The sequence below is a fragment of the Macrotis lagotis genome, chromosome 5 (genome assembly GCF_037893015.1).
Source record: "Macrotis lagotis isolate mMagLag1 chromosome 5, bilby.v1.9.chrom.fasta, whole genome shotgun sequence".
Lineage (NCBI taxonomy): Eukaryota > Metazoa > Chordata > Mammalia > Peramelemorphia > Peramelidae > Macrotis > Macrotis lagotis.
The window spans coordinates 76,674,953-76,702,493 of NC_133662.1; the positions used below are offsets into that span (position 1 = coordinate 76,674,953).

General features: G+C 33.9%; 1 long non-coding RNA gene across 4 annotated transcripts in view; it reads left to right on the forward strand.

The window, feature by feature from the left end:
- The first annotated feature begins 1,905 nt into the window (after positions 1 to 1,905).
- LOC141489768 (uncharacterized) overlaps positions 1,906 to 27,541 on the forward strand; it is an 81,482-nt gene continuing 55,846 nt past the window's right edge. Inside the window, exons 1-2 of one of the 4 annotated variants that reach the window (XR_012468982.1) lie at positions 1,916 to 1,957; positions 8,195 to 8,480. This is a non-coding gene — a long non-coding RNA (uncharacterized LOC141489768). Of the gene's footprint in view, positions 1,958 to 8,194; positions 8,481 to 27,541 lie in introns of all 4 variants that reach the window. The other 3 variants (XR_012468981.1, XR_012468979.1, XR_012468980.1) reach the window with 3 other exon arrangements.

Consider the following 27,541-nt stretch of genomic DNA (forward strand, 5'->3'; position numbering starts at 1 on the left):
AAAGATACCTGCTTCATTGAAAAGCAGGGCTTATTGGCACATCTATGGGTTAATTTAAGATTATAAGCTCTTGAGCTAGAAGTAACCTTAATAATAATCTTGTTTTAGCCTCCTGATAAAATGAAGAAACTGAGATCCAAAAATATGAAATGTTTTTGCCCAAGATCATATAAGTAGCAAACAGTGGAGACAGGATCTGTGAAACCACATCTTCTGACTCTAAATCCAGTACTTCCACACTAATTGTACCACAAGCATAATGATGTTTCCCCTTCTGTCTATACTCAAAAACCTTGAATGTTACTTCTTTTAGTACCTTCATCATAAAGTACAAAATCTTTACTTCAACATTTAAAACCCAATGCAGTCTGGCTGCCAATCTAACCTTCCTGAGGCATTTATATAATTCTTTTTTATGTGACCTAACACTGGAACAGAAAGTTTCCCTATCTATAAGTTTCCTTCATCATTGACAACAGAGGTTCATCGCCTACCTCCATATCTTTTCTTTTATATACTCTCTGTTCTAATCAAAATGATGGGCTAGTTGTTCTTCATATTAGATATTGTGTCTCTCATCTTTATGTACCATTGCTCCAGTGGTTCATCCTGCCTTGAACCCATTCACTTCTTGCCCCTGCCTCTTAAAATCCCTTGCTGCCTTCAAAGGGTAACTTGGGTGACATTTCCAACATAAAAACCTTTCTGAATTCCTTCCCTTCCAAGTTGTTAATAGAAGGTTCCCTCCTGAAACCACTTGTATTACTCTACTTTGTATTTTTGTACTTATGTGCTGGGGCAGCTAGGTGACATAGCAGAGAGAGTGCTGGGCATGGACTCAGGAAGATTCATCTTGTTGAGTTCAAATCTAGTCTCAGACAAATATTTATTAACTGTGTGACTCTGGGAAAGTCACTGAATCCTGTTTGCCTCAGTTTCCTCATCTATAAAGTGAGTTGGACAAGGAAATGGCAAAACCACTGTGGTTCCTTTGCCAAGAATGAAGTCATGGAGGATCAGACATAATTCAAAAGCAATATTTGTGTACTTTTTTTTCTATTTAAGAGAAATGTCCTATTGTTCCATTTTTTGTCTTTGTTTCTTCAGTGCCCAGTACAAGTGGACATTTACATATTTTTAAGATGGAATTGACTTCATACCACACCAGTCTGTTGCCTTGATGTGTGGTGCCACAAATAAACATATACAGGGCATCTACATCTGGCTTCATTCATCCTTTCAGCAATTTAGTCACTCTGGTCCTTTTAATTTGACTAAAAATAATCTGCCCACCATCATATGTGGGGAGAGGCAGCATAACTGAGACCCAATTTCAATTAAATAGTTCTATCAAGTCTTAGATGTAAGCATACCCAGCATTTTTTATTCTAGACTCTAGATTCTGGAAAGTCTTTGGAACATTTACTTCTCACGATTCATGATAAAAAGCAAGGAAAAAGAAGGGAAATGTTTTGAAAGATAATGGAAAAGAGGTCTTGGCACAGCAACCAACAGGATGGATGGCACGTGCTCCTCTTAGAACATGTTGAGACATGGTCTCCGCCTGTAACAATAACAATCAGAAATGAGTTATTGTTAACACAAAGATACCAAATACTGGTCAAAGCTGTCATTTTGGTTTTCTTTAGACATGATAAATTACATTTGCAAATTAGTGTCTGATCTGAGATGACATGCAACAAATGGTAATATTTACATTCTGCACATTATCCTTGTCAGATTAAGCTGTAGTTGGCCAGTATGGATAGCAAAGAGGCCTTGAGGGGGCCTGCCTGCTCACCAACCCTAGCCCAGCATGTATGGTGTGACTAAACAATCCCCACTGTTGCATGTATCAACACCTTTAAACCACTAACTACCCTATTAATGGTGCATTAATTCTGTCTAGTTGGGTGGACATTTGAACTTGGAGTGTGTGCACATGTGGGGGAGACAGGTAAGAAAAACTGCCCCTCCTTACCAGTACAAGTTTGAAGTCACAAAATATAGACTACTGAGGGCTTGTTGAGGTTCTCCTATCTCTCTAGAAGTCTGAAAATGAAGAAATTGGAGGAAATGCCTGCTTAAACATGTAGAATCTCACCTTAGGACTTTGATTAGACATTTCCTAACAGGGTCTGTTTGATGGTCTCATAGCCACAGACAAACTAACAGACTAGATCCTGGATTTGTATTTCCACTCTCCTGCACTCTGAGGAAAATGGAATAGGAGTGTGACCAATGGAAGGTGGTCACAAAACCCTCCCAAAGCTTATAACTCTGACATTAAACCTTGAGCCAAACTTACCCAGGCCTTTACCATCATAAAAACCAAAAGGGAGACTCAGGGCACCTTTGTGACCTGGAGGTTTAAGCCAGTTTCACATTAATCAGGTCTTTAAAACTTAGCCCCAGCGGGCAAGAAGGGAAGCATTTGACTTCATCAGGCATGATATGTGAGGTGGCATGAGAAACAGGAGTTGACTCTTTCCTGTTCCCAATGAGAGGGGGGAAGGGCATCCAACTGGAGTTTTTCTTATATGCTTAGGAAAAATAAAAGCTGATGGTTCTCACTTTTTATAATCTGAGCTCATAATTTAGGAATATAACAGAGTCATTTTTGCAAGATTGAAGTGATTCTTTTGAAAATGTCAACTTCAGTAGGCAGAAACCGAATAATTTATACAAAGACAGCAACATTATAAAGAAAAGCAACTTTGAAAGACTTGAACTCTGTTCAATAATCGACAAGAAGAGGAAGCACCCAACCCACTTACAAGCATAAAGAAAATGAACTCAGAAGGCAGAAGATATATTTTGATCATGAGCAATATAGGTATTTATTTTTCTTAACTATGCATTTTTGCTTTTGCTTTGAGGGTTTTCTTTCTTGTTTAATTGCAGAGAGAGAGAGAGAGAGAGAGAGAGAGAGAAACAGGAGAGAAAATAGAGGTCTGCTAAGTGGAAAAATAATTTCAAAAAAAAAAGAACAACAGATCTAAAATAATGTTTTGTTTTAAACATATTGAAATAGATCTCAGACTGGATCAAATCCATTGGGTGTAATTAATGAGCGAAGCCCACAGCCACGCTCTGCAGTCTGTCAATATCTGCCACTCGTCTCTTAACGAGAAACCTTACAGAAGGGGCTGTTATGGCATAAGGAAGGAAGTGCTAAAATGGCCCGTGTTAATAAGCCATCTTGAGCTCTCTGCTCATGGAAAGAGGTCTGTTAAATGCAGGAGAAAATGACATTGCTACAAATCAGGTTTTCAGGGCTTTCTTGGCTGTGTGTAGCTACTGCCTGGTGGGGGAGAGACTTTCCTGGCCACTGCCTTTTTTTTCCATACAAGATTGTGTTTCATGTGGTTCAATGGGGAGATTTTCACATGAAGAGCCTGGAAGGTAATGAAAGATAAGGAACTGTCTTTCTGGGACAGAGGTTAACTCTGCAGTTCTACTGACTGAAAGCATCCAAAGGCGATGATGAGATCAAGAGAGACAACACCCACTGCTGGGTGAACATCTGTACTGCCCTCAACCAGAAGTCAGGACTCACTGAAAGATTCTCATCCTAACAGCATTATTTGTTTGTTTGTTTCTTTGTTTTTGGGGGGCAGTGATGGCCAGTCAGAAAAAAAGTAGAAGAGATACTATATGGCACTATGCTTTTGAAATGATTATCTCCTAGTGGTGGTCCTGGTAGGTCTTGAATGAAGTTTATTGGGGGAAGAATCATAAAAAGATTAGAAGACAAAGACAGAGCTGCATACAGGAAAAAAGGAGTTGGTTGTCTCTGTGAGGATGAAAGAACAGATGACATGCTGAGTGGAGCTTCAGAGATCACAAGCTACAGGAGGGAAAAATCTTAACCACAATGCAATTAATTCCGACAAAGCTTGTGCCTTCCTTCTCCTAGTTCATATCTGGAGAAAGAAACAGTTGCACATTTGCTGTTTGTTTTTAGTTTTCTTTTGTTCTCCCTTTGAAACAAAAACAGAGTCAATGGACAAAACTTTTTGTGTCTTTTGGATGCAATGACACCATGTCACCAGAGATTTAAAGTGACCTTAGAGGTCATTCAGTCAATCAGCAAACATTTATTAAGTGTCTACTATTTGCCAGTCACTATACTGAGTACTGTGGACATAAAAAAAAGCAATAGACAGTTTATCCTCTGAGAGCTCACAATCTAATGGGGGAAGACAATATGGAAAATCCACAGACAATATACAGGATAAGTAGGAAATAACCAATAGGAAGAAGGCACTTGAATTAAGGGGAACAGCAGGAAAGATTTCCTATAGAAGGTGAAATGTTAACTTGCACCTGAAGGAAGTCAAGAGGTGGAGATGCAAAGTGAGAACATACCAGGTGTAAAAGATCAGCCAGTGAAAATACTGGGAGCCAAAAGACGCAGTAGGACAGGGGTGTCTGAATAGAGACTGAAAATTTCACCTACATCCTCTTTGTTTTTACATTTAACTCAAGCTATCTGTTTATAAAGTTTTTCTTCAGGGTTAGGAGTAGGGTGTCATACACTCTCTGCTCATTGATGCTCAAAGGGTCACATTATAAACAAGAGATGGAGAAGATCTTAGAAAATGAATAATTTCAATTGCATAAAATAAAATTGCAGAAATAAATACTGCAAAAATTCTACTATACAGCTTAATGATAAAAGAGAAGCAATTAGCTGGAGGGGAAAACCTTTGCATCAAGTTTCTGTGATGGTCTCATTTCCTCATAAAAATCACAAAAGTGATTGCCTCAGTTGACAAATGGTCTAAGGATATGAATAAATAGATCTCAAAGGGGAAAAAATCTGTCTATCTATCTAATCAAATCTAATCTACCTGTCCATCTAGCTATCTAATTATCATTTAATCTATTTATCTATATTTACAAGTTCTTATTACAAAGATAACCAAAAAAGAAAAAAAAAACACTCCAGATAATTGAGGGATTATGGGGAAATGGGCATGTTGATATAATGCAGGTGGAGTTGTGAAGGGGTCCAAACATTTTGGAAGGCAATTTGGAATTATGAACAAATGTTATTAAAGAATGCCTGCTCTTTGATCTAAACATACCATCACTAGAACTATATAGAGAAGGAAAAGCTCTTTTAAGTCAAAAATATTTATAGCAGTTTTTTTTGTAGTGATAAAAAATAAACTGGAAAATAAAGGAATGCTCATGAGTTGAGGAATAATGGACTATGTTCTAGTATATAAAGTTATAGAATACTATGATGCTGTTTGAAAAGAGAAAAAAACTGTTTCAAAGAATCATGGAAAGTCTTGCATTAACTGATGAAAAGGAAAGTGAGGAGAACCAGAAGGACAATTGATATTATAATAGCATCAGGATTATAAAAATAATTATTAAAAATGTAAATGACTTAAATTTTTAATTAATTAATTATATATTAATAATGATTCCAGTAAAATGAATAAGAAGAATACTTCCTACCTCATGATAGAGAAATGGGACTAATAAGCAAAATACGAAACATGTACTTAGATGATAGAGGGTTAGGTATATAATAATAATAGTTGTCCTTTGATTTTTGAAGACAACCATGAAAACTAAATTAATAGTTTTATAACTAACACAATTATGTTTATTATAGTGATAGGTATGCTATGCAAGGCATCCTTCTCACTTGCCTTTTCCAGAACCACCCCATGTCCTGATTCAATAGGAAATAGAATTATTGATAATGATCTAGATATTGTGGGTATCTTGGACTTTGAACTGGTTTCTTTTCCCCCATATAAGCAAGGCACTTCAGTGTACCATAATGCTAGGCAAGTATCAGCATATGATTTCTGGTGGTAGAATGAATGTGCCAACCAAGTACATCCAAACTTAACTAATCATCAGTATTTCTTTCAAACTTCCCGCTATGCTGCCCCTTCTCCCCCCAGAATCCAAAGACTTTGGTTTCCCAGAAGCTGCCTAGAGGGTCATGGGAATAACACCATCAGATAAATGGCTGAATTTTTCTTTCATGTTTTACTTTTCTTTTCTTCCTTCCTCCCTTCCCTTTCTATCTCCTCTTCTCCCTCTCATTTTCTTTCCTGTCTTTCTTTCTCCCCTCTCTGTGTTCTTGTCTTTCTCTGTCTCTGTATTTCTGGTGATTCTCTCTCTCTCTCTCTCTCTCTCTCTCTCTCTCTCTCTCTCTCTCTCTCTCTTTCTCTCTCTCTCTCTCTCAAAATGAGTGCAAGAACCCTCTTGTTCTAAGAACTTGTGACATTCCTCTAAGTCAACCTAGATACCTAACTCAACACCCAATTGATTTTTCATAAAAGTTGCTGGACCATGGTTAAAGCTGACAAATATATTTAATATCTCAGTTGTGAAAGGACAGGGTCCATATGACTTTCAGGCAGGAGAGTGAGCCCAAATATTTTTGACTTTTCTATCTCAATCTAAGGCTGCTGTTTAAATTTAAGTATAGACCACTTCCTCAAATCCCAAGACTCATACAACCTAAGAATTGGAAGGGAATTTTGAGGCCATCTAATATGACCTTAATATGAGTAAGAATTTTCTCCATCTCCTTTCTCAGTGGTCATTCAGCCCATTATGTTTTAGAACAGATTACTGATGTCATTTTTTCTCACTGGTATCCCTCGCTTATAACTCTGTTCTTTGGGACCAGATTGAACATACCTCATCTGTCTTCCACCTTAATAGCTCTTCAAATACTTAATTATAACTTTCATTTTCCTCTGAAATTTTCTTTTCCCCAGGCTAAACATCCCCAACTCTTTAATTTGATTTGTATATATACATGAGCTTCAATCCTATCATCTTCCTACTGAAACATTTTTTGAAAAGTATTTTTATATTAAAATTTAATGGTTTTTACTGCACATGTGTAGCCTAAATTGAATTGCTTACCTTTTCAATGAGGGGAATGGGGTGATAGGGAGAGAATTTGGAATTCACAGTTTTAAAAATGAATGTTAGAAATTATTTTACATGTATCTGGAGAAAAATAAAAACTAAATAAACTTTCACATATTTTTCTCCAGAAAAATTTAAAAAAGAAATTTAATGCTATATAATTATTTCTTCCCCTTTTGACTGCTTTACTTTTTAATTTATTTTATATGGCTCTTCTAAGATCATCAAAATATCCATTAGTATAGCACTGTAGTGATTGCATAGGCTTTTTGGTATCAAAGAAAGAGAAATAGAAGACCAAATATACCCTCTGGCACAAAAACTTCCAAATATATATAATATATGTAATATATAATATACACGTATCATATATACACATACATATATGTATATCTAGATAGATATAGAGATATACATATATATATATACATATATATAAGGAAAGAAACATTTATATAGAATCTGCTATGTGCCAGATGCTTTGTTAAATACTTTATTAAACATATCCTCATTTGATCCTCACAACAACCCTGAAAGATAGCTTATTATGGATATTTTACAGTTGAGACAAATAGAGGTCAAGTGACTTGCCCAAGATCACATAGCTAGCAAGTTTCTGAGAATGAATTTGAACTCAAAACGTGTATGTGTGTGTGTGTGTGTGTATATATATATATATATATATATATATATATATATATAATATTTATATCTCCATATATATGGACACACACACACATATACACACATACATATGGGCAGATAGATGTTACAATGGATAGAGACCTGAGACTGAAGTCAGGAAGACTCATCTTTGTGAATTCCCATTTGACTTCGCACATTTACTAGCTGGGTGACCTTGGACAACAGAACTTAACCCTGTTTGACATGTGAAAATGAGTTGGAGAAAGAAATGCAAACTATTTAAATGTCTTTGCCAAGAATATCCCAAATGAGATCATGAAGAATCAGACACTACTGACATGACTAAACAGTATACAACTAAATGTGTCCAGACCTGTTTCTGTCACACATTCAGGTATTACATACAAGAATACATATTGGCATGTACATGTAAATATATATACATAATATATATATATATATATATATATATAATACCTATATTTGTGTATATAGGTGTATATATACCATCATGAAAAAGAGGTGATTCAAAGAAGGCATATAGCCAATGTTTAGGGTAGATGGAAGAATGATATCTGACAATGTGTAGAAGAATATCAAATTTTCTTACTTTGTGTTTTTATTTTACCAGTCAAAGAGACTGATATTTATTCTGAAAAGGAAAGAACAAAATGGCTATTGGAAAAAAACTGGTACTCAACATTCATAACAATATATTAAGAGCACACCTAGATGTCCTTCATGAGTTCAAGTCTCTTGATCCAGACAAATTACATCATTAAGCACCAAAAGAACTGGTAATATGCTTATTGAGGTATTAGCAGTGATATATGAAAAAAAAAAAAAACATGGAACACAGGAGAGAGAAGTACCACAGGATTGGAGAAGAGCAAACATTGTTTCTTTCATCAAAAAATGTAAGATACTAAAACTTTTAAATCATGGGTTAGTGGGCTAAGTTTGGATTCCTGTCAAAATTCTAGAATTTATTGTTGTAGATATGAATGAGAATGACAAAAAACCAGCATAGTTTTAGGATGAATAAAGTGTGCCAGATTAACCTAATTTTGTTGGAGGAGGGAAGCAGAGTGCCTAATCTGAGCCATTTAAATGATTTAAATAATTTATTTTTATTTTTAGCAAATTCAGGTAGATTTTTTACCAGTTAATAAAATTGCAAATGCCTTGAAAATAAGGATGGCTCAACGTTCAGTGTTTTCCTCATTTCTTCGTTCAGATCCCTCAAGGATAGAACAACAATGATAAATAATATTGAAGCCAAGAAATATAAGAATACTGAAGAAGCTAGAAATGTTTAACCTGGAAAATAAAAGACATAGAAAGAACACAATTTTCAAGCATCTGTACAGATGTTTTGTGATATATTTGGGAGATAACTAAGAGCAATAGTATAAAGGATAAATTAAGTCTTAGTGTATATGGGTGGGAGGAAAACAAAATTCCCAAATAATTAGAACTGTCCAAGAGTGGAATGACTTTCTTCAGTATAGTCACCCTCTTTGGGAACTTTCCAGGTTTGGGTTGGAATAAATGACTGTCTGAGGTTCCATTTAATGCTGAAATTCAATAATCCTTTAATTTAAGATACTATGGATGGAAATCCATTGTTTATAAGAAATTTTCTGAAGATTAATCATCCTACTGTGTGATTTGAGGGTTTAATTTTTGAATGAGATTAAATGGTCTCCCTCTGTGTCCTAGGTAAGCGAACAATTGGGGTGGGGGGAGAAGACTGATTAAAAATATATGTCAACCTGAGAGATGTATATGGTAGTGATACCCAAGAGCCCCTAGAAGGATTGGGATCCTCATGAGCCAAATTTATTTTTTCTAGTACTGCTTGGATAAGATGCGTACGTTCAAGCATATCTCATTTTTTTAGACTTAAATACTCCTGCTGTTGAATAAAGATTTTTCAGCTTTCAAATTTGTTAGAAAAGATGTTTAACACCCATTTACCTTAACTCTAATCCCATGCTCACTGAATAACTTCTTGATTCTAATGTGAACTCCTTAGTGCATCTACCCACAAAGAGAGTTATCTGAAATTAACTAGTCCCAGTTCTCAGCCAAGTTATATCCTTCATGATAATCAATTAATTGGTCTTTGTGGTTTACAAATCAATCTCCTGTCAGTTTAGTTAGCACATTTGGGTTATTGAATTTAAAAGTTCAGTTCCCAAACCTGTCACATTAAACATCAACAATAGACCATGGAGTTACATGGAAGTGCTGCCTTCCCCAAAGTTTCAGTATTGACTATCCATGTAGCTTTGCCAATCTTTATGACAACCATTAAGTAATTTTGCTAGGTATCACTTTCATTTTTTGATTCCAGACCTAAAAATGGATTTCCCTCAAAGACACTGCATTAACCTCTCTTCATGTACTTTAATGAGTAACTGTAAAACAATAGTCTGGAAAGTCATGATTCTTATTTTCTTTGCTATTTTTAAAGCTAGAAAATTATTCTTCTCCTTGCTTATATGTCAGTCATTGCTGGAAAAAAAAGGGGAATTGTGACTACAGGGAGTTTTAAATTCTTACTAATTATAAACCTCACTAGTGGACTTATCTTACAGAGTCTTCTCAAAATTAATATTCTGTGTCTTGAGGTTAGTCGGATTTTAAAAGTTCAAAGTCATTTTTTAAAGAATGGTGTAAGTGTAGTTGGGCCTCTGAGTGGGAGTTGGGAAGAGAAAATTAGGAATAGACATAGAGATCTTTCTACATCCTCCAGCCCACTGACTGTATGACAGAATTATGGGTGAAGGGAACATATGACAATCACCATATCCATATATTAGACAAAGAGGTAACTGGTTCTAAGCCAAAGGAAACACTTCAGAATTATAATAAGAGGAAGAAATAGCTTCAAAGATACACTTTCATGTGAAATAACCATTTCAATATGAGACCCTTACAACCTCCCTTCCATTTTCTGCAGATTACCTTACCTCTTTGAGCTCCAGCCTATCATATCTGAGGCTCCTTTACCCTTTCCTTTATCTCAAAATTTGTTCCATTTCTACCTTTTCTTTTTGTCCCAGAAGAAATATTCTGTCTTTCTAAGATCATTGCTCCCATCATTCTTTCTTGGCATATAAATTGATCAGTTATCTCTTCTCTTTTACTCATCATTGACCTTACTCCATGTGTTTTTATTTCCTCTTTGCTTAGAAATATTCATAGGTCTCTCATCATATTAGTTATGTCCTATAAGGAAAGATGGCGTTTTTCAAGATACTTGGGTCCAGAGCTCAAGCATGAATTGGAAGACATAAGTCAACAATTGCTATAGTTCATATGCCCATGACACAACTATTGTTTAGTAGAGAGAAATGGAGGCTTCATGGAGCAAAAAAGGCATCTGTAAATATTAATGATGTGGGAATAACTACCTCCAAAGGAAAGATAATATTTGCAGAAATGGTTTTAATCTTTTTGCCAAGTAGCAGAGACAAATGAGATAAGCAGAGCAATGACAAAGGATATCCAGTCTATTGAAGCATTGCAGAAACCTAGGTGATATAGTAATGGAGAAGCAGGAGATTGGCTCTAATATTTCCAACTTCCTACTTCAGTTGTAAAGTGACTGAGCCTTTCCTGAGTCATAGCCTTTCTTATTAAGAGTTATGAATTTTTGAAGAACAAATTATTCTAGGCAAGGGGAGAAGGGAGATAGGACTGAACTCAACAGTCTAATAGTGTTGTTGAAACCACGCTACCTATTAATCAAAGAATTTAGATTAAACTTAAAACATCTTTGAAAGTCATTTGAAATGCCACCAGAGAGGAATTCTGTTCCAATTGGTTGAGTGATTTCAGCATGCCTTATGTGTCTCAAAAAACATGGAGCTAGGTAGAATAGGAAATAGAGATTCCAGTGAGTGGCAAATGAGGAGAGAGAATTCCTTCTTAATCTCTCCCAAAGAAGTTATTGGTCATTGGTTATACTGATTTTGGATTTCCCCTAACCTTCAATCCTTTGCCTGGAGAAAGACTTTTTGAACTTTGAAAGACTCCAGAAATTAATGGACTTTTCATCAGTGTTCTGGCAGTACTGGATTAGCTGGAAGCAATGCCTATACTAAGGGTCAAAGTCAGACTGGACCCAAATATATTATGAATTTCCAAAGTATTTCTCAAAATTGAAAAAAAATGATTTCAACAATCAAAAACTATGAATTTCCCCTTGTCATGTGCTATTTAAGTTTGAATCAACTTTTCCCTAGAATTAATATGGAATTGTAGGAGAGTATATCACAGAATTTGGAAGGGGGTGAATGTTTTAGAAGGTTTATATCATCTTAGAAAAAGCCTCTTCTCAAAGCTACCTGACTAAACTGATTCTCCTTCTGAAATGTTGTTGGGTTGTTTTTTTTTGCTAGACCACAGAGTTAAGTGACTTGCACAGGGTCACATAACTAGGTAATTATCAAGTATCTGAGGTTGGATTTGAACTCAGGTACTCCTGACTCCAGGGACAGTGCTCTATCCACTGTGCCAACTAACTGCCTCTTAATTCTCAATTGATCATATTGGAGGGTAAGTATATTAGTTTGGTCTTAAGAATATTAGAATACCCTCTTGATTCCTCAAAGGTAGCCTTAAAACCCTAAGGAAGCATATACAGACTGGTTCTAGGACCAATATTGTCTATGAGAGTGGAAATTGGAATAAGGATGCCCTAGAACCTTAAAAGAATATAAATGGGGATAACTTCAATGACTGTATTTTATTGCTTTACTGTGGATTACTGAGTTAGGCACATTGTAAATCAATTATTGCTTTTTGATCATTCATTCATTCATTAAATTATTCTTTAAGTTTCTCATTATTTCAAAATTGTTCCTAACTTGGGTCTTTAAAAGAATGACCTACTGAGTAATTAGATTTATGATAACTTCAGAAATTCCTAATTATTTGCACAGGGCAAAAATATAAGCCAGAGAGTTGATTTAAAAGTAAGAAACTTCAAATTTTTGATCTGGATTTTGGGAACACATGCTATAGTATTTTAAAAACAAATTTCCCTTTGATTTTACTACACCTTAAAACTACTTTCCTCTCTCTCTCTCTCTCTCTCTCTCTCTCTCTCTCTCTCTCTCTCTCTCTCTCTCTCTCTCATAAGAATCCTAACAAATTAGATCTTTACATTTTCTGTCATCTTCCTCATGATATAATTGCTCTCCACCCTTTTCAGTCTGGTTTCCTTTCCCAGAATTCTTCTAAAGTCGACACTCTCAGAGATGACCAATGATCTCCCAATTTGCAGACTCTTTCTTAGACCTCCTTTTACATCTTTACTTCTCTGTAGCACCTGACAATTGTCTACCCCTTCTTAAAAAGACTTTTGAACTTTTTTTTCCTGGCGGCATTTTTTTTCTTTCTCTTTCCTCAGCTCCTCTTTTTCCAGAGTCTTATTTTTTGGCCCCCTCCTCTCCTTTCTTTTCTTTTTCCCATGGTGATTTCATTCACTCTCACAAACTTGATTTATTACCTCCAGGCAAATGATTCCCAAATCTACATCTTCAGTTGTAAACTCTCTTCTGAACTCTACCTTTAAATTCCTGTTTCCTAAATATGTCACTGGCCCTTCACACTCAGTATATCCAAAACCTAACACATCATCTTTAACCCCCTAAACCTATTCCTTCTCTTAACTTCTTTCCTGTCAAGTAAACAAACTTTTATTAAGTGTTTACCATGTGCCAGTCATTATGCTAATAGGCACTGAGGATATAATGAAGGACAAAAAGTAATCCTAACCCTAAAGGAGCCCACATTTTAATGGGAGAGATGGCAAAAACAACTAGGCTAAATATACACAGGTCAATTGGAGATGATCACAGAAAAGGAGGTCATTAATACTAAAGACATTAATATTGAGAACTAGGAAATGAAAGGTCATTTTGTAGAAGATGGAGTTTTAGTTGAGGTTTGATGGAAACCTGGGAAATCGAGAGTTAGAGAGGAGAAGGAAGAACTTTCCAGACATGAGAGCCATCCAGTTCAAATGACGGTGGGGATATGGGGTGCCACATGCAAGGAACAACAAAGAGGCTGGTTTTGCTAGATCACAGAGTACAAAAAGGGAGGTAAAGATTAAGAAATTGTGTGAAGGGATTTGAAAACAAAAACAGAGCATTGTTAATAGGAACACTGCATACTAGTCACCCATTCTTGAAACCACTTATGTTGAATTTCACTCATTCCTCACTCCTCTCCTTCAATCTGACTTGTTTTGTCATTTATATTTCTAAAATATGAATAAATTTGCCCCCTTCTCCTAATTGACTCTACTGTAATTCAGATCCTCATTCTCACTAGCTTGGACATTGACAGTAACTCTTATCTGATCACCCCCTCTTCTTCAATTCCTCCTATAAAATTTATAGAACAGTAGACCTGTCCTTTCTGTGCCCCTTCTATTTGCCCTTAGTTCATTTCTCTGAAGTCGTCTGTATCTGCAATAGGAAAACTGGAATCCTTGAGATTCACTTCCATTCTCATGTCAGAATCACATGGAATAATTCTATTTTTTGGCTTTAGTCTAAGAGTTCTCCCCAGGATAGTAGGAGTGGGAAGGGGAAACTATCCAGACACAGATTTTAATCAAACATGGAAAGAAAGTTGTATTCCCACACCAAAAAGGAAAAACTAAGTAATAAAGAATCATAGTATGATTACAATCGAGAAAATAATATTTAAGCCAATTATGCCCTTTGCAACAAGGCTGCTCATGAGGTATTTCACATTTAACCTGCACTGAATACAATTGGTTAAATACCAAGGAGATGTTTTCATCCTGAAATCCTCTCTTAACTGGTTTACTCTTGATGCTTCTGCTGCTGTTTCTGCCCCAATATTCCAAGACCTCGATGCCCAATTTTCCAGGAAAGCAAAGAAGATGGCAGCTACTTTGCATAAAAAGCATATAAAAACAGGAGGTGGATCCATGCCAGGCATGAATGGCAATCCTCCAACCCTGCAGAACTTGTGGGTTTGTGTGTGTGTGTGTGTGTGTGTGTGTGTGTGTGTGTGTGTGAGAGATTTTCATTTTGCTTTGAAGACAGAAGATATTTACACCTGTTCTGATGTGAGATAAGGTATGGGGATGGGACAAAGGACTTATATGTTTCCTCAAGAAGATGCTCTAAATATTAATATTTTTCCAAATAAATTAAGCAAAGCTCTAAAACAAGGGAAGGTGGTAGATGTGGGCCTTGAGTTGAGGGGAAGAGAACCATGTGAATAAGATTGCCTTAAAAAGAGATTAACCTATTGGGGCAGCTAGGTGGCACAGTGGATAGAGTACCATCCCTGGAGTCAGGAGTAGCTGAGTTCAAATCCTGCATTAGACACTTAATAATTACCTAGCTGTGTGGCCTTGGGCAGGCCACTTAACCCCATTTGCTTTGAAAAAAATATAAAAAAAGATTAAGTTATTGCCTTAAAATAGATGAAGCAAAATAGTACTGTGTTCACAGATTTCTTAAAAAAATCTTAACTTGGGGAAAACAGGACAAAGAAAATCAGTACTCTAACTTATAACTTCAAAAGTAAATGGTTTAAACAATCTGATAAATAAAAAAGTGACAAAGTGGATAAGTAAACAAAATCCCATAATCCATTGCTTATAATAAACATATCTAAAATAAAGACACAGAATAAAAATGAGGGATGAGACCAAATTTAATATGTAGCAAGAAAATCCAAAAAAGCAGTAGTTGCCATAATAGTATTAGAGAAAGCAAAAACAAACATTCACACCATAAAATAAATGAGGAAACTGCACTATGGCTGAAAGGAATCATAGAGAATAAACCAATAGCCACAGGAAACTTGTGTGCTTTAATTTCTTTATCATCTAAATTCATAAAGGAAAAATTAACTGAATTATAGGAAGATCTAGCATTAAAATTCTCACAGGAGATTTCAATGTCTTTCAATTCTGGACAAGTCTGAAAGAAAGATAAACAAATTCCTGGAAAAAGGTAAAAGATTTGTAAGACATATGGTATGTTAGAAAGGGGGACTGCTACAGAATATATTTGTACATAAAATATATATAGAATATATTACATACTGTGAAACTTTTAGAAAAAAAATTTATTACAGATGAAAGCAAAGTAAAATGAATGCAAATAAGTGTAATAAAGTAGAAATAGTATATCTCTCTACATATACATATACACATATCATATATATATGTATTTATATGTACCATAAAGTGATAAAAATTACAATCAGAACACACAACACACACACAAAAGACATGAACCCAAATAGAGATGAAAAATGAAAGCCTAAATAATGAGTAAGCTAAAGAACAAATCAATGAAATAATAATTATTTGAGAGAAATTATAATGAAATAATATATTGAAATTTAAGGGAGTTAAATTAGTCCTCAATTTTAGCGTTGATATCAGCTCCCTAAAAACCTATTTTAACAAAGCAAAAAATGAATTGCACATGACCTTTAAAAACTAGAAAGCTATTAAATAAGCAAGCCTAAAATATACACTGAAAAAGAGACATTAAAAATTAGAGGAGAAATTGATGAACTAGAAATCAAAGAAACCATAGAAATTATAAAGAAAACTAAAGGCTAATTCTTTGAAAAGATTAATAAAATTGATAAACCTTTAACCAATCTGATTTAAAAAAGAGGGCAGAAAATCAAGCCAATACAACAACAAATTTATAAAGTGAAATCATAATAAAATCATAAAAATATTGGAAAACTAAAAAGAAATAAGATAATAGCAAAAATATAAAATATGCAAACTAATAAGACAAAATAGATATCACAAATGATTCAGTCTAAGAAAAAGAAAAAAATATATAGTTGAACAGGAAATACCAGAGAAACAAAGTCTTGGTCCTGATGAATTCACAGAATTCTTTCAAATTTTTAAAAAGCAATTACTACCACTATTACACATATTAGTCTCAAAACTTGAGAAGGAAAATGCCCTACCAGACTCCTTTTATGATAAAAATATAGGCCTTACAACTATACTAGGAAGAATAAAATACAGAAAAATTAATTATATATATATATATATATATATATATCAATATCATTAAGAATATCAATTCAAAAATTTTAAATAAAATACTGTCAAACAGATATAATGACTCATCCAAAAAGTCATTCATTATGATCATGTTGGATTTATATGAGAAATGCAAGGATGTTAGGAATGTTAGGAAATGTTAGGAAAACAATAAACAAAATTAATATATTAAAAACAGAAAGATTCAAGTCCATATCTCTGTCTCTATTCAGGGGAAAAAAAAAACTTTGACAGAGAATATCACTCATTTGTCATTAAAAATCCTACAAAATAAGGACATAAAAATACTTTTAAAATGTAAAATCATCTGTATAAAACCAAAACAAACAAATTTCATTTTTAGTAGGGATATGAAAACTTTTCCCATAATTGTGAATATTAATCAAAGATGCTTACTTTCCCCACTTTATTTTTATATCATTCTTTAAATGCTAGCAATAGTAAAAAAATAAAAAAAAATTCAAAATTTAAAAGATAAGTTTAGAGGAAATGAAACTATTCCTATTTGCCAGTGATATGATGGTTTAGTTTAAAAATCCTAAAGAATCACCAAAGATAATTTATAGCTTCAGCAAAGTTGCAAGCTACAAAATCATCCCTCAAAAATCAATAGTGTTTCTATGTAAATAAAACCCAAGAGGCAATAAAAGAATGGGAAATCTCAACTGTAAAATGCATACAATATCTGGTAATCATTCTATTAAAGTTCAGAAAATACTTGTATAAATTCAATGACATGTTTTTGGAAATAAGTAATAAATTGAATAGTTGAAGAAGTTTTTAATGTTTGTGGCTGATCAACACCTATATAATAAAAATGACAACAATACTACCAAATGTAATTTAGTTATGTCAAACAAAGTATCAAAAGGGTGTATTATATTAGTTAATAAAATAATATCAAAATTCATTTGGAAAATTAAAGATCTAAGACATCAATGAAAATAATAAGATGTACAGATAAATGGGAAATAGCATTCCTAGACCTTAAAATATATTATAAGCCTCAATCATCAAAACCATATGATACAGGTTAAAAAAAATTCAGAACTAGATTAATAGAACTGACTAAACAAAAGAAAATTAGAAATAGTGGAATTCAAAGCCCAGTTTTTGATAAGAGGGAAAGCATCAGTTAGGATAACTGTATTTAATTTAAAAAAAACTGTTGAGAAACTTGAAAATAATATGGCAGAAAAATGGGTCTACATGAATACCTCATTATATCCTATATTGCATTCTAAATAGAAACACAATCTTAATTTTAAAAATCACACTATGAAAAAAAAAACAAAAATTTGACCATCTATCCATACCTCTGGGTAGAAAATGCATTCTTAGCCAAACAAGAAATAGAAACAACTACAAAAGACCAAATAGATAATATCTTCTATTATACGAACCTAAGAAGCTTCTGCACAAACAAAATGAATGCACCTAAAATAAAAAGGAAATTAAGTGTAAAAAATATTGAAATTTCTCAGAAAGAGTTTGCTATCCAAGCTATAGAAATAATTAATATATACATATATATGTATATATATATATATATATATATATATATATATATATATATATATGGACAAAAACAATTCCTCAATATATGTGGTCAAAGCATATGAAGAGTTTTCTTTCATTAATTCATATATATATATATATTTACATACATTCATATGTATATACATGGTCATATATATGTATATCATTTATTTATTTTCAGCATTAAAAAAAAATTAAGTTCCAAATTCTCTCCTTCCCTCCAGCACCTCCTATTGGGAAGGCAAGCATTACAATGCTCATTATACTGATAAAGTCAGGCAAACATTTCTATATTAGCCATGTTGCAAAAATGAAATTAAAAATCAAACATAAAATATTCTAATTAATAATAAAAATAGATGAATAAAAATAATAAATTGAAATATATATACTTCATTCCACATTCAAGAGTTCATCAGTTCCCTCTTTGGAGTTAGATTGCGTTTTTTAACTCGAGTCTTTTGGAACTGCCTTGGATCATTGTATTGTGTAGAATAACTAAATCATAGTAGTGCTGTTATTGTATGTGAGGTTCTTTTTGTCCTACTCACTTTCAATCAATTCATATAAGTCTTCCAAGTTTATCTGAAACCATACTTCTCATTATTTCTTAAAGCCTAGTAGTATTCCAACACAATCATATGCAACATATGAACCTATTCCCCAATTGATAGATATCCCCTCAATGCCATCACCAAGAATTGCTGGAAATATTTTTATACCTATAGTGCTTTGTTCTTCTTTTTCTTTCATCTTCTTGAGAAACAAAGGTAGAGGTGGTATTGCTGAGTCAATGGGTATGCACAGTTTAATTATCCTTAGGGCATGATTCCAAATCAATGAACGATTCTCAAAATAATAATTTCAAGAATATTCTAAGTAATCATATAAAATAATGGTTCAAATGAAAAATAATTAATGGAATGCATGTCCAAATGGTTTGGGGGTATTATCTTATGTTTTACAAATTGGTAAAGGTGAGAAAAAGTTGGAAGAGTCAATGTGAAACAGTTTTTGAAAAGACAGGAATACTATTACATTGTTGTGACTCAGAATAGCCATTTTGGGAAGCACATTGGAATTGTGCAAAGAAAATAACTACAGCATCCATAACCTATGACCCATAGATTCCACTGGTAGGCTCATATCTCAATGAAGTCATTAATAAGAAGAAAGTATTCATATGTAATAAAATATTCATAGTGGTAATTTTTCCAATAGTAAAGAATTGAAAAGAAAGTAGGTACTCATTAATTGAAGAATGATGAAGCAAATTGTGATATATTAATATAATAGGATATGATTATAAAGAACCATGAAAAGAATCCACATGAACTGATGTCAAGTGAAGAAGCAAGAAAACAATATATACAATTACAACAGTATAACCCAGAAAGCACAAACCACACGTATAAACACACATAAAAACAAGTTAATATCACAAAATTAAAAAAGAATAAGCATGGCATAACAGAAAAGCTATGAGACGACACAATAACCCTACTCTTTTGCAAAGATGGGAGGATTAAAAGTGACCAATATATACACTGAACTTATTTTCAGACTTGTCAAAGTATTGATCACCTATACTGATTTCAACCTTTAAAAAACATTATTTGTCACATGGATAACCCTTTGGAAGAATGAAAAATGGAAATCATGGAAAATTATTGTGATGTGAAAACTAAACATGAATAAAAACTTTTAAAAATCTTTCTTAGCCTATTTTCTCTTTTGTCAAATATTTCTATGTGACAGGTTGTTGTAAACCTTAAAACAATGTTATAATTGTGAGTTTTTTTATTCTTGGATGACTATGGAGAACAATCTCTATTGGATTTTAACAAGTTTTAAAATCTCAAGAACAATCTTGAGATAGAGAGTACTTGTTATCTAATTATGAGAATAGCAAGGTAAAGACAGGATCAGAATGAATAAATAGTAAAATATTTATTTGTGAAATGCCTTTATTTAATAAATGCACCTTTGTGCAAAACTGTGCAAAGAGCTGGAGATATAAACAAATGAAAAAAATACAGTTCCTGTCTTCAAGGAGTTTATATTTTAATGGAGAAAGAGGAATTTGGAGAGGGGGATAGAAGAGAACTTGATAGAAGAGAACTTGAAAGCATATCATTGGTTTGGAAAATGTTAGTAAATGACTTTGGGGACTGGTTCTGGGCACAATAAACTGAAAATTGCTCTACAGAATTCAGGTGAAACCAGGGACAAATTCCAAAGCTCCAGAGGCAGGGGAATCAGGAAAGTGAGAACGATCATCAATGTTTAGGCAGATTGGTTTAGAAATATCTTGAAAGTAACAATGAGAATTTATTAAATTCCTTCTGTATGCTAAGAACTGTGATAAGTATTGAGGATACTAAATGCAAAAGGAAAATATTTCATTTCCTCAAGAATCTTACATTCTTTTTTCCTCTTTTTTCCATATAAATATTTTATTTGTTTTCCAATTAAATACATATAGTTTTTCCAATCATTTTTGCAGGGCTTTGAGTTTTATAACATTTTCTCTCTCCCCCCCTTCCTTTCTATTCCTCCTAACAGAAGAGAATCTGATATAGTTGTTATATCTGTATCCATGTTATGCATAGATCAAAATTGACTGTGTTGTGAAAGAAACAGATCAAAAAGAAAATATTAGAGATAGTAAAATTATATATACATATACATAAGACACTTTTAAAATTGAAATTAATAATCTTTCATCTTCATTTAAGCTCCATAGTGCCTTCTCAAGATACAGGTAGTATCCTCCATCAGAGATCCCCTAAAATTGTCCTTGTTCATTGTACTCATGGAGTAAGTCCATCAAGGTTGATCATCACCCTATGTTGCTGTTTGTGTGTACAATGTTCTTTTGGTTCTGCTCATCTCATTTAACATCAATTCATGCAAGTTTTTCCAAACTTCTCTGAAATCCCATCCCTAATGTTTTCTTATAGAACAATAGTGTTCCATCACATACATATACCATAATTTGTTCAGGCATTCCCCAATTGATGGGCATTCCTTCAACTTGCAATTCTTTGCCACTGCAAATAAAGTTGTGAATATTTTTGTACATGTGGGATTTTTTACCTGTGTTGATGTGTTTTTTTCAGGATATAGACCCAATAGTGGTATTGTTATATCAAAGGTCATGCACATTTTTATGCCCTTTGGACATAGTTCCAAATTGCTCTCCAGAAAGGTTGGATCAGTTCACAACTCCACCAATAATACATTAGGGTCCCAGATTACCCACATCCCCTCCAACATTGATCATTATCCTTTCTGGTCATTTTAGATAATCTGAGAGGTGTGAGGAGATACTCAGAGATGCTTTAATTTTCATTTCTCTTCCAATAGTGATTTAGAGCATTTTTTCATATGACTATAGATAGATTTGATTTCTGAGAATTTCCTTTGCAATTTCCTTTGCAAATTTCCTTTGCAAAATCCTTCAACCATTTGTCAATTGGGGATTGACTTATTTATTTGTTTTTAATAAATTTGACCCAGTTGTCCATATATTTTAGAAAAGAGTCCTTTGTCAGTAACACTAGTAGAAATTGTTTCCCAATTTTCTATATTCCTTTTGATTTTGGTCCTACCTCACACATCAATGGAAGTATGAAATTTGAGGTTTCTACTAAATAATTAATTCAATATTGGTAACAAAGACTGAAAGTCAGGGAAAAGTTTCATTTGGATAAATTAAATATTAGCATCATTTGCATAGAGAGGAAAATTGAATCATTGGGAACTGCTGTGATCACTAGCTAGAGATAATGAAGAGAAAGATAAAAGAAGATCCAAACCCAGCCTTGGGAGACACTGAGAGTTAGTAGATAGAGACTGGAGAAAGATGCATAAAAGGAAGACTGAGGAGTAATCAGACATGTAGGAACAGAACCAGGACAGAGTAATGTTACAAAACAAAAAGAAAGAGAATATCTAGGGGAAGAGAATGATTAACAGAAATCAAAGAATCCAGAAAAGTCAAGAAGGATGAAGACAGAGGGGAAAAAACCATTCATTTTGGACTTCAAAGAGTTCATTGGAAACTTAGGAAACTGTATGTCCAGTTGAATGAGGAGAGCAAAAGCAAGACTTAAGACTTCTTGTAGTTACACTCCTTCCTTCCTTGTAAGCTTCCAAACATTTGGTGCTTTCCTTAAATTTCACCTGGTTAGCTATTTGTCTTATTTCCTCTTCTAAACTGTAATTCAGTAGAGAAGTTTTTTTCCTGCTGACACAAAGTAATTTACTCATTGTTGGGTACTTAAAAACTTTTTATTGGATGAGTTTATTGGTTAATGTAGAAAACAAGATGTTTCTTTGTCTTTCTGATCTCTAAATATAGAGGCAATAAATTATATAATTTAAAGGGTTTTCCCATGGTAGTATATCACATGAATAGGTTTAATGGATATAGTCCAAGATCTTTAAAAAAATTATCCATCTGAAATTCATATAATTATGAAACAAATTAGCAAAGAAGTCAGTAGAGAAAAATACTCTTTCTAAATGGTCAGAAAATGATCCTGTGAAGCAATCTTCCTTACTAGAAAGCACAGTTCCCAGCTTTGATGTTCTGTGAAAGAAACTATTTAATTTTTTTAATATAAGAACAAAAAATATAATACAATAACTAAAACTGAAACACAAGCTTTTGTGGCATTGAAATTCTACCTTTCTATTTAATAATATAGTTTACCTCTATAATAGTTATCAATGATCCTGTCATTACCTCCTTCCAATTACTCCCTTCCCAGCACCTCCATCCTATGTATTTTTCCCTGAAATCCAATCCCACCTCATCTTCAAAACAAAGGGTGGGACCATGTCACACTCCCTATTCCCAAGGGCTGTAATAATATGGAGGAGGTAGGAAATACGCATTTAATAATTACCCATTATGGCCCACATTTAGTGCAAAGTACTTTTCGAATATTGTTTCATTTGATTCTAACAACTCTGAAAGGTAGGCACTATTATTTCCCTATCACTTGAGGTCTACAGAGCTTAAGTGACTTGCCCAGGGTTACAGTGTCTGAGGCTGGATTTGAACTTAGTTATTCCTGACTCCAGACCTAGCACACTTTCCATTGCACCACCTAAACTCTTCTATGGTAGAGTTTCAGGGTAACAGAATCCCCTCACTTAGGTAACAACTACCATAGCCCCTGTAGTAGGGTTGCACCTTGAGATGAATTTAATGCTGATGCTGTCATATTTCTGATATGTAGCTATCTATAACTTCTCTAACTAGTTCAGAAATTGATCTTCTTTAAAAGAAAAAATATGATTCAATACAAATGGATGGCTCTGATAAAGAAACCAGTTAAGAAATGTTCCTTTAAAATATGATTACCTATTTTCCAGTTAGTAAATAGCAATCACTCCTGTTATATGACAGATTCTTCACAGAAGAACCACACAGCTTGAGCTAATCAATTTAAAGTGTAGACTAGATATAAATATGACTTTATTTCATTGAAAGTAACAAAATATTTATCACTGGGCAAAAAGACATTATATGGACATATATTATGATTGGTCAAAAAAACCTGGACAAACTTTGCTTTATATATAAAATAACAAGCTAGTTTGGAGCCATTCAGTTGAGTGGGTTTGGGAGGGAATTGAAGAATCCAGATCCTGAAAGAATAGTTATTGGGAGAAGGAAAAAATCTCTCTCTCTCTCTCTCCCTCTCTCCCTCTCTCCCTCTCTCCCTCTCTCCCTCTCTCCCTCTCTCCCTCTCTCCCTCTCTCCCTCTCTCCCTCTTTCATACTAATAGCCAACCCACCCACCCTGGGTACCACAAACTATGAGTTGAGAAAATTAGTTAAGAATAGCACAATATAGTATACATCAGGACATGAAAGCCACTAGTATCTTTCGATTTATTCATCACTTTTAAGCAATTGGCTGAGAATAGAATTAGAAAGAAAAAAAAAGACCATTCAAAGCAGAAACAGCAATGCAATATAGAAATATTAGCAGTAGGTGAATAGAAATCCCATAAGATTTTCATGTTGATTTCATCAGTATCTTTAATAAACTGCACTTGCTTCTTGAAGGAAATGATTCAAACTATTGGAAAGATAAATATGATCTATTCCATTTAAATAAACTCATTCAACAACATTCAGCAAGCATTTAAAAGTACCTATACAGTTCAAGTAATTATGATCAATCCCAAGGAAAATAAAGATAAACTAAGATTCACATCCTTCCTCTGTAGAAAATTTGATTCTTGGTCCTATGATCTTTCCACTTCCAGTTTCAATGCACTATATTAGGAATTAGGTGAGAAGAATGCTAAATATGGTCCCTTACAATAGAGTAAAGACATGGAGAAATTTAGATTTAGGAACCAAAAGACTAGTATAGAAGACAATGTTTAAAAAAATAGGATCTGGATATCTGTACTATGGCTTAAAAACATTTCATTCTTGCCAGTTATGAAGTGCATGTATGAGTGCTAGCAAATATGTGTACCAAATTGAATAAAAATCGAATAAAAACCTTGTAAACTGAAAGGGGAGAGGGAGAGGAGAGAGAAAACTGTGTATGCATGCATATATGTATCTGAAGCATGATTTTATACATTTGAATGAGGATAGATTGGAGGAGAAAAAGAAGTAATAACATGTTAGGAGTATCTTACAGAATAGATGACCAAAATTAGTAAATAGATGATGATTTTAGGAATAAGATCAAAAACCTGATGTGCAGTCATGACATGGTGTGAAGGAAAATGTGCACATACCAGAACTCTGTTAAATGTGAAGGATTTGAGAAGTTCTAACTTATCTTCATGATGATTTCATTTTTCAAATAATAATTAAAATGAATATTGTTGACTTGAGTTGTTACATTTTTAACAATGAGGGAAGTTACAATTACTGAAGTGTAAAAACTTGTTGCCAAATTAGAAATAAATAGAACTTGGTAAGAAGTAACCATATCATCATAGAATTTAAAATAAATGAGAAAGAGAAAATTGTGCATAGTCTAACAAATACTCTGGAAACAGATGGACAGATTTCAAAGAACTTTGAGAAATTATGGGTTGAATTCATAGCCTAAAATTCTCAAGGAGAAGTTGGATAGCCATTGAAAGGATATTCTCAGTATTTCTGATGAAACAAACTGGAGGAGGGTGACTGGGATGGTGGGAGATCTGAAATATATGCTGTATGAGATCAATTGTTGGAGTAAATGGGACTATTTAGGAGAACATGTTCCTATTTTATGAAAGTCAACTCAATAAAGGTAGTTATTAACTACCCATTATATGCCAGGCCCCGTGGTTATTATAGGGACAAAAATGAAAGCCCTTGCCCTCACAGAGCATATATTCTACTAGGGAGAAACAATCTCTCTCCCTCTCTCTCTCTCTCTCTCTCTCTCTCTCTCTCTCTCTCTCCAATATATATTATATATGTTTGTATGTGTGTCTGTGTGTATGCAGATATATACATATATTTATATATATATATATATATATATATATATATATATATATATATATATATATATATATAAAATATACAAAGTAATTTCTGGTGGGGCACAGCCAATAAGAAATTGCCAAATAATTTCAGGAAGGAGGGAGGGTAGATCAGGAAAGACATCATGTAAAACATAGTACTTGAGGTAAGGCTTTCTGAGAGCAAAGGATTTAAGAAGAGAATGTAAGGAAAGCATGCTTTTCATGAATGGAGAACAGATCACTTATACAAAGGTTGGGAGATAAATATATGAGATCATATATAAGGCAGAATATGGGACCATTAGGTAGAGCAGTAGACAGAACCTAAAGTCAGGAAAATGAGTTCAAATCCATCTTCAGATACTGATTGTGTGACCTTGGGCAAGTCATTTAACCCTGTTTACTTCAGTTTCCTCATCCAGTAAAATAAGCTGGAGATGGAAATGACAAATCACTGTAGTATCTTTAGCATGAAAACCCAAATGGGATTGTGGAGTGTTGAACATGGCTGAAATGACTGAATAACAATAGGGCAGAGTAGGTAAGATGGTTTTGCTGAAATGCAGAGTGGATGAGATAGAGTAATAGAGTAACAAAGATAAGGTGAAATCAGATTGTGTATGACTTTAAATGATGTTTGTACCTTCTTTTAGAGGGAATGATTGAAAATTTTAATATAAGACAGGGAAATGGTCAAAACTTTATTTTAGGAATATCATATCAAGGGGGCGGCTCGGTGGCACAGTTGGGGCGGCTCGGTGGCACAGTGGATAAAGCATCGGCCCTGGGTTCAGACACTTAATAATTACCTAGCTGTGTGACGCAGGGCAAGTCACTCAACCCCATTTGCCTTGCAAAAACCCAACCAAACAAACAAACAAAAAAAGAATATCAGTTCAAGCAAACTAGAAGATCAAGGACTAGTTTACCTGTCAGATCTATGGAAAGGGAAGCAGATTATGACTAAGAGATGGAGAACATCACTAAAAACAAACTAAATGATTTTGATTCCATTACATTAAAAAGCTTTTTCACAGACAAAGCCACTGTAACTAAGATCAAAAGAAATGTATTAAACTGGGAAACAATCTTTACAACTGTTTCTGACAAAGGACTCATTTCTAAAATATACAGAGAACTGAGTCAATTTTTAAAAAAAGCCATTCCTCAATTGACAAATGGTCAAAGGATATGCAAAAGCAATATACAGATGAGAAGATCAAAGCAATACATTGTCATATGAAAAATTGCTCTAAATCATTACTTATTAGAGAAATTCAAATTAAAGTATCTTTGGTACCACCTCACACCTCTCAGACTGGTCAATATGATCAGAAAGAACAATAATCAATGTTGGAAGGAATATGGGAAATCTGGGGCACTATTACATTGTTGGTGGAGCTGTGAACTTATCCAACCTTTCAGGAGAGCAATTTGGAACTATGTCCAAAGGGCAACAAAAATGTGCATACCCTCTGATCCAGCAATACCACTACTGAGTATGATGAAAAATGGTAGAAACATCACTTGTACAAAAATATTCATAGCAGTCCTGTTTGGGGAATGGCTTAGCAAACTATGGTATATGTATGTCATGGAACACTATTGTTCTATTAGAAACCAGGAAGGATGGGAATTCAAGGAAGCCTAGAGGGATTTGCATGAATTGATACTGAATGAGATGAGCAGAACCAGAAAAACATTGTACACCCTAACAACAACGTGGGGGTGATGATCAACGTTGATGGACTCCCTCATTCCATTAGTGCAACAATCAGGGACAATTTGGGGTTATCTGCAATAGAGACTACCATCTGTATCCAGA